Consider the following 6753-nt stretch of genomic DNA (forward strand, 5'->3'; position numbering starts at 1 on the left):
AAAAAAAAAAAAAAAAAGCAAAAGTTCAAGAGTAGAACATGCTGACAACTGGACTGAAATGTGGACGTGCTAAAGGTGCTGAACCACACACTCAGGAATGGTCAAGATGCTGAAGCTCATATTTCATAACAAGTAAAATTGTGCTGGGCATGGTGGCGCACGCTTGTAATCCCAGCACTCAGGAACTGAGACAGGAGGACCGTAACTCAAGGTTAATCCAGGCTGTATAATGAAGTCTTACCTTATCTTAAGAAACTCTTAACAGAAATCATTGTGTCTCAATGCATTCTAATCAAAGAATGTCCTTCTCCACATAACCTGTGATCTCTACCTTTTTCGGGGAACAGGGGCAGTATTGGGGAACGAACACAGGGCCTTCCCATTGAGCTCTAGCCCCAGCCCCTTTCTATTTTTCTATTAAATAAAATTTTTCTATTTCGAGGCAGGGGCTCACTAAGTTATTAAGTCGCCCAGACTAAACTTGAACCCGTGATCTTCCTGCCTCAGCCTCCCAGAATGCTGGGGTAACCAGCATGTGCAACAGGGCTCGGTTGATCCTAGACCTTGACTCTTGCATGCCGCAGAGTAAACCAGGGTTGAGCTCAGGGTGGCCTCTGCATCGCTGAAGAGGTTGCCTTCACACAATTCCACAACAAGGTCAGCCACACCGGACTTCCTACACAAGACTGGAAACAAAGCTCAACAGCGGGCCACAGACGCCGGCCCTGGCAAAATCCTACCACAAACCTACAAGGCTGAGACACAGAACCCGCACCAGGAGTGACGGGCACAGGCAGCTGGCGAGCACACCGTCGAAGAGGATATTCGTCTTCATGACCCAGGACTGGCCCTCTCACGTAGAGCTTTGCCTGTGTCTGGGTTGGGGGGGACCTACTCTCCCTCCAGGGGCACTGATACAGACATCTGGGCTTTCCTCTGACCTACACGGAGCTGTGAGGATGCGACCACACCTCTACCCAGGGTTGGGGAGGGTTTAGAACACTGGAAGTGGAGCTGGGTGGGGTGGTGTGCACCTGTGATCCCAGCGCTCTGGGAGGCTGAGGCAGGAGAATCAAAAGTTGGAGCCAGCCTGGGCAACTCAGAGAGACTCTGTCTTAAAATTGTAAAAGGGCTGGGGATGTACAGCGCCAAGGCCTCGGGTTCAACCCCAGTATACAAATACACACACCTCAACAACAAAAAACCTAAAAGCAGGAGCCCGCTCCCTTGCAGCTTTCCCCTCATCTCCTGCCCCGTTCCCGCTGCTCAGGGCCTTTGGTACACACTGCTCCCAACACTTCAAGCCCTCCCTCTGGAAGGACAGCCAGGCTGGGGGCAGGCACGGTGCCCTGCTATGTCCCCTTTTCTTGTTTCCTGGGCAAGGGAAACCATGCTGACCGCCCGCTCTTTAAGTTTTATTGGCGCACTGGCTGTGCTGGGGCAGGGCAGAGCCACGGTGAAGGAGATCCACAGCTCGAGAAGCCTGAGGTGTTTACAGCCTGGCCTGTGACGCAACCCTTGTGACTCTGGGGAACCACGTTGCCAACTCCAGCATGGCACTGGTCACGCACACACCTCTGGCTGCGGAGGTCGGGTGAGTGATAGATGGGCTCCTGGCTCAAGCAAGGCCACCTGGAGCCTCCCAAGCCCCATTTACAGTGATGGGACTTCCAGGGGCACAAGAGCCTGGCGTCAGGCTCCCCTGGGTCTCAGCCCCGCGAAGACCTGGGAGCAGACATCAGCCGGGCATTACGTACACCTGAGCCCCGGCCCACGCCCTGGCTTTCTTCTTCTTCTGCAGCGTGGGTACCCTTGAGGGCTTCTCCGCCCTGTAAGCTGGGTAACTCTGGCTCATCAGCCCTGGGCACAGAGGCCAGCTACAGCACCCAGGCCTCTACCCAGTGTCCCCTGGGGGCACAGTCATCAAAGATGAGATCTCCCAGGGACCCAGAGCGCTCCAGGGTCCTGTGATCACCTGCCCTGCTGAGGTCCTAGGACGCTGCCCACAGTGAGATTCACACAGTGAGTGGGGAGGGACAGCGGGGCCAGTCTCGGAATCCAGCTCCCCCAGTCACACTGCAGCCCCTCAGGATGTGTTTCGCTGTCTGCTGGGAGTGGGGAGTGAACGCAATTTTGTTCCAAACAACTGAGAGAGGGTCCCCAGGTGCGGCGCACACGGGATGGGCGGGCTGTGGGAGCGCCCTGGGCACTGCAGGGGCTGAGCAGCATCCCAGCCACCACCCACTGCGAGCCACGAGCTCCCCAGTGTCACAGCCACGTTGTCCTCGGTTGTAGAATTGCTGATAGACACCAAGTAGGAAAACATCGTCCTAGGTCAGGGCAGGGTAGGCTTGAGTGGCCAAGCAACTTTCAAATGGGAACTTGGAGAAAATCTTCCATTTGCTGAGCGTGCCAGGTCTCCGACTGGGACTCACAGTGGGGACCCGCGTACCCCAGGTTAGTACCGGGCCACCAAACCTGCTGCCCCGTCCCTCTCTCCAAAGGGACAGTAAACACACTCTCTCAAGTGGAATCCAAGCCTGGCTACTCAGGCCCACAAGTTTCCTCCCCTGCAGAAGGCCAGCCCAAAAGCCCACGCCCACAGGCCTCCCTCCACCACGGGTACCCCATCCTCGGAACAATCACGACTTGTAGGGTTTTGGCCATGGGACAAAGTTCTCAAGGCGGCTTCTCTGGGAACAGCGAGAGCTTTGTTAGTGTGGGGGCCCACCGCCGACCGAGGCCGGGCCCACCAGGCAAAGGGTGCACACGGGAGACGATGGTCACTGGCCTGGGGGGCTGGCTGAGGACCTGGGCCATCTCCCCCTGGGTGGCTTCAGAGCCCCTTTCATTCTAGCCTGAAACCCAAACACAATGCAACACCCACCCGCTACCTAGGGCTGATCATTTAGGAAAAATGGTCCCCCTGCTAAAATGCAGCGCTCAGGTCGGGGATGTAGCTCAGTTGCACAGCACCTGCCTGGCAAGCACAAGGTCCTAAGTTCCGTTCCCGGTACCTAAATAAATAAATAAATATTTTAAAAATAAAATAAAACGCAGTGGTCTCAACACCTGGCACCCCAGTGAGACAAGACCCAGTCCTGTGCGTGCGCCACTACCCTCCATCCTACCCCGTAGGCCCCCTCACAGGCAGCAGGCCCAGGAAGGCAGGGGCGCTGCTCCCCCTACCCTCACCTTGGGATCCTCAGATTCTAACTAGGTCCCTGTACACGCCCCACACTGCAGCCTGTTTTATTCTGAAATGCCACCAAGATGTCACTGTGGCTGGGCAGGAGGATTATAACTTAGCAAAACCTCACCTCAAAATAAAAAAATAAAAAAAGGGCTGGATGGCCGGGCGTGGTATCGCATGCCTGTAATTCCAGCACTGGGAAGCTGAGGCAGGAGGATTACTGTGAGTTCAAGACCAGCCTGGGCTACAAAGTGAGCTCAAGGCCAGTCTGACTGCATAGCAACACCTTGTCTCAAAAAAAGACCAAAAAAAAAAAAAAAAGAGCTGGGATGTAGCTTAGTGCAGAGCCCGGGCTCAGCCCCTAGTACTGAAAAAAACAAAACCCAAACCCACCCTCTGTTCCCTGCCACCTTGGGGAAGCCCTCAACCTCTGGGTCAGCTCCTGGCTGGGGCGGGTCCCACTCCAAACCCTCTGTGCTCCACCAAACGCAAGCCTGCCTCAGCTGGGGAGCACATCTCCGTCCTGCAGACCCCAGCGCCCACTCCTAGCCCAGCCTGGTGTTTATAATGAGGCCTCTTCTCAGGTCTTCTACCAACTCAGGCTCTGGCCCACTTCCGCTTCTTGAGGGCCTCCTGGGGAGACACTGGCCTGTGGGCAAATTTGGATTGAGCTCCCTGGGGAGAGGGCTTCTCCTTGGCTCTCGGTTTCCTCCTCAGTACCAGACATAAACAGCCCATCCCGCACTACCTCCTATTCCTTCCACCCAGGGGCAGGCGCCAGGTGCTGGCACAGACCTCAGCCCTGAGTCATGCAGACTGCAGCTCCAGAGGAGCCTCTGACCCTAGCAGAGCGTGACCTTGCTGGGAGCCACTCCAACTTCTAGGAAGCCTGCAGAAAGGACCTCGGCTCAGGCTTTCCAGGCACCCAGTGACCTGTTGCACGGGAGACGAAGCACTGCAGGGATCGTCACGGTGTTCCCAGAATGTGCAATTCCTTTGGCTCTGCACACCACAGACCTCCCAGTTCACACCTGGCTGCAGACACGTGGGAACCTTCTGGGCCTGGCTGGGCTCCCTCCCACCTCCCGCCCAGAATGGCTGCCACTGCGCTGGGTGCTCTGCTCACCTCTGCTACCTGATGGGACTACGCCTCTTCTTCACAAGAACTGAACATTATGGAGACATTGCAGACCATGCTATGCCACAGCCACGATGTTCAAAGCAGGTGCTTCTACTCCAAGCAGTTGCATTCCAGAACCTCAACCCCACTGTGTCTGTCCCCACTACGATTGGGGATTGAACCCAGGGCCTTTGCACTGAACTCCATGCCCAGTCCTTTTTTATTGTTTATTTTGGACAGGCTCTAAGTTACTAAGTTGCCCAGGAGGGGCTGTAACTTGTGATCCTCCTGCCTCAGCCTCCCAGAGTGCTGAGATGAGAGGTGTGAGTTACCACACTTGGCTCCCAATATGTCCTCCTCACCCCACAAAAATCAAGCACACAGGGCCAGGGATATAGAAGCCTGCAGTGGCACAAGTGCCTGCCTGGCAAGCACAAGGTCCTACACACACACACACACACACACACACACACACACACAAACCAAGCACACACAATTTCACACCCCTCTCAGTGATCACAGCGAAGGATCACTGCTCTACACCGTGATTTTTCACAGCAGCGTTAATAACATGCCCCATGGATTGCTGAGGGGGGAGCCCTGGGCACTGCAGTGCCCCTAGCCCCACATTCTGAGTAAAGAGCACCCCTTGCCTATTTGAGACAACTCCAAATGTCCCCAGACAACACCCTGTCTCCTCTGGGGGCACCCCTGGCTGAGACCCATTGGGTCAAGGGACTGCATATTGCAACTAACGGTCATCTGCCCTGCTGAGGCCCTAAGAAGCTGGCCACAGTGACATCCATACACTGAGTAGGCAGGGACACACTGGCCAGTTTCAAAAGCAGAGACCCTGGTCACTAGTGTGCCCTAGTAGGAGTGTGTTCTGCTGTCTCTGGGAGCAGGGAGTGCGCTTGATTTGCGATCTGTTTCCAGTAATAAATACAGGTCTCTCCTCTGGGTGGGCCGTGCTGGACACTACAGGGTACAAAGCAGCGTCCCTGGCTCCCACCTGCACCACCTTCGGCTGGGAAAACCACAGGCGGCCCCAAGGATCACCCAGTGTTCCCTGGGGGACAAAACTGCCCTTGATTGAGAAGCACACTGGTCTAGGGAGAAGGCAGACAAAACAAATAATCAGACATAGAAACAAAGACAGGAACGCTACTCAGCCTACGGGATTCAGACCATCTTCCGCTGCCTCTTCTAGCAAAAATACCCAGTCTCCAGCACGCACTTAGCTAACTCCAAGCACCTCAGAAATGAACACGTCGGGGGCATTAACTTCGCAGAGACCCCGCAAGGCACAGACCTTTATATCTCCTCTTTCAGGGTGCAGAAAAGGAGCGCTCGGGGAACGGAAGGGACTCGCTCAAGCGTACTCGGCTGTCAAGCCCGCTCGAGCCGGTCCTCACCCCACTCTCCCCCACCTCCGGCACCACATGCACAAAGCCCGAAAACTGAACTAAGACTGTCAACGGCTAAGCCTTTGGGCTTCCCACTGTGCGCTCGGCGCTGTAGGCTCCTACGCCCAGGGAAGGACTGATACACCCGTTCTAGAGGAGAAACGGGGCTCTGAGCAGACAGGAGGCCGGCCAAGGGCACCGGGAGAGGCGGCACTGCGCGGGCGCCGGGACAAGCCCGGTCCCCGGGTCCAAGGGACCGTGGTTCCAGCAAGCTCCGATGAACGACGGCAGCTACGCGCCGGGTGCTTTTACCACCTGTGGTCCTTGTCACCCACACGCGAACTACCATTGTTAGCGTTTGAACCCAGGGGAGGGAAACCAGAACCCGCGCTAGACGGCCCGACGCCTCCCTGCCTCAGTTTCCCCTTCGCACCGCCCACTCACAGGACCGCCAAGGGCGCAACGACTCCAGCTCCACACCTATTTCCTTTTACGGACTCCTGAGAACCGTAAGCTCTGATCCGTTGATCCCAGGCCCACTCTGCTAGGCGCGGAGCCCCCCACTCACCTCTCAGGCGACAGAGTCCCGACCCACCGACGGCTGCGCCTGCGCACCGCGGCGCCGCTCGGCTCCGCCTCCTCGGCCGCGACGCTTGCGCAGAAAGAGCCCACTCCGGTTTGTTTTTGTTCTGCGCAGGCGCATCCATGACCGACCCGCGCATGGGAGGAAGTGACGCATTTAGAGGCGGGAACAAACTGGTTGTTGAGGCAACTGACCTCTGCCACCTGATAGAGGCCGGAGATTAGGGTTCATGGAGCAGTGCATGGTGGGACAGTGGTGGACTCCAGCTGGTCGGCTGAATCACCACGTGGTATACAGATGGCCAAGTGGCCTGCCTGAGTCTGGGTACCTGGGTTGTGGAGTGTCACAGGCACTCCATTAGCAGGAGTAGCTGTTACCCACTTAATATCTTTGTTCATTTATGCACCCACCCGTCCATCCACTCGCAAATGCATTAATTCAACCCGTAAAA

At 56.3% G+C, this 6753-nt stretch overlaps 1 protein-coding gene across 3 annotated transcripts in view; it reads right to left on the bottom strand.

The window, feature by feature from the left end:
• Sgta (small glutamine-rich tetratricopeptide repeat (TPR)-containing, alpha) overlaps positions 1-6396 on the bottom strand; it is a 26773-nt gene extending 20377 nt beyond the window's left edge. The window contains exon 1 of one of the 3 annotated variants that reach the window (XM_005405832.2): positions 6288-6396. The gene's annotated coding sequence lies outside the window, so the exon portion shown is untranslated. Of the gene's footprint in view, positions 1-241; positions 262-6199; positions 6222-6287 lie in introns of those variants that run through there. The other 2 variants (XM_005405830.2, XM_005405831.2) reach the window with 2 other exon arrangements.
• Between the last annotated feature and the right edge of the window lie 357 nt (positions 6397-6753).

The sequence above is a fragment of the Chinchilla lanigera genome, unplaced genomic scaffold (assembly GCF_000276665.1).
Source record: "Chinchilla lanigera isolate Chin_1 unplaced genomic scaffold, ChiLan1.0 scaffold00094, whole genome shotgun sequence".
In the NCBI taxonomy this organism is placed as follows: Eukaryota; Metazoa; Chordata; class Mammalia; order Rodentia; family Chinchillidae; genus Chinchilla; species Chinchilla lanigera.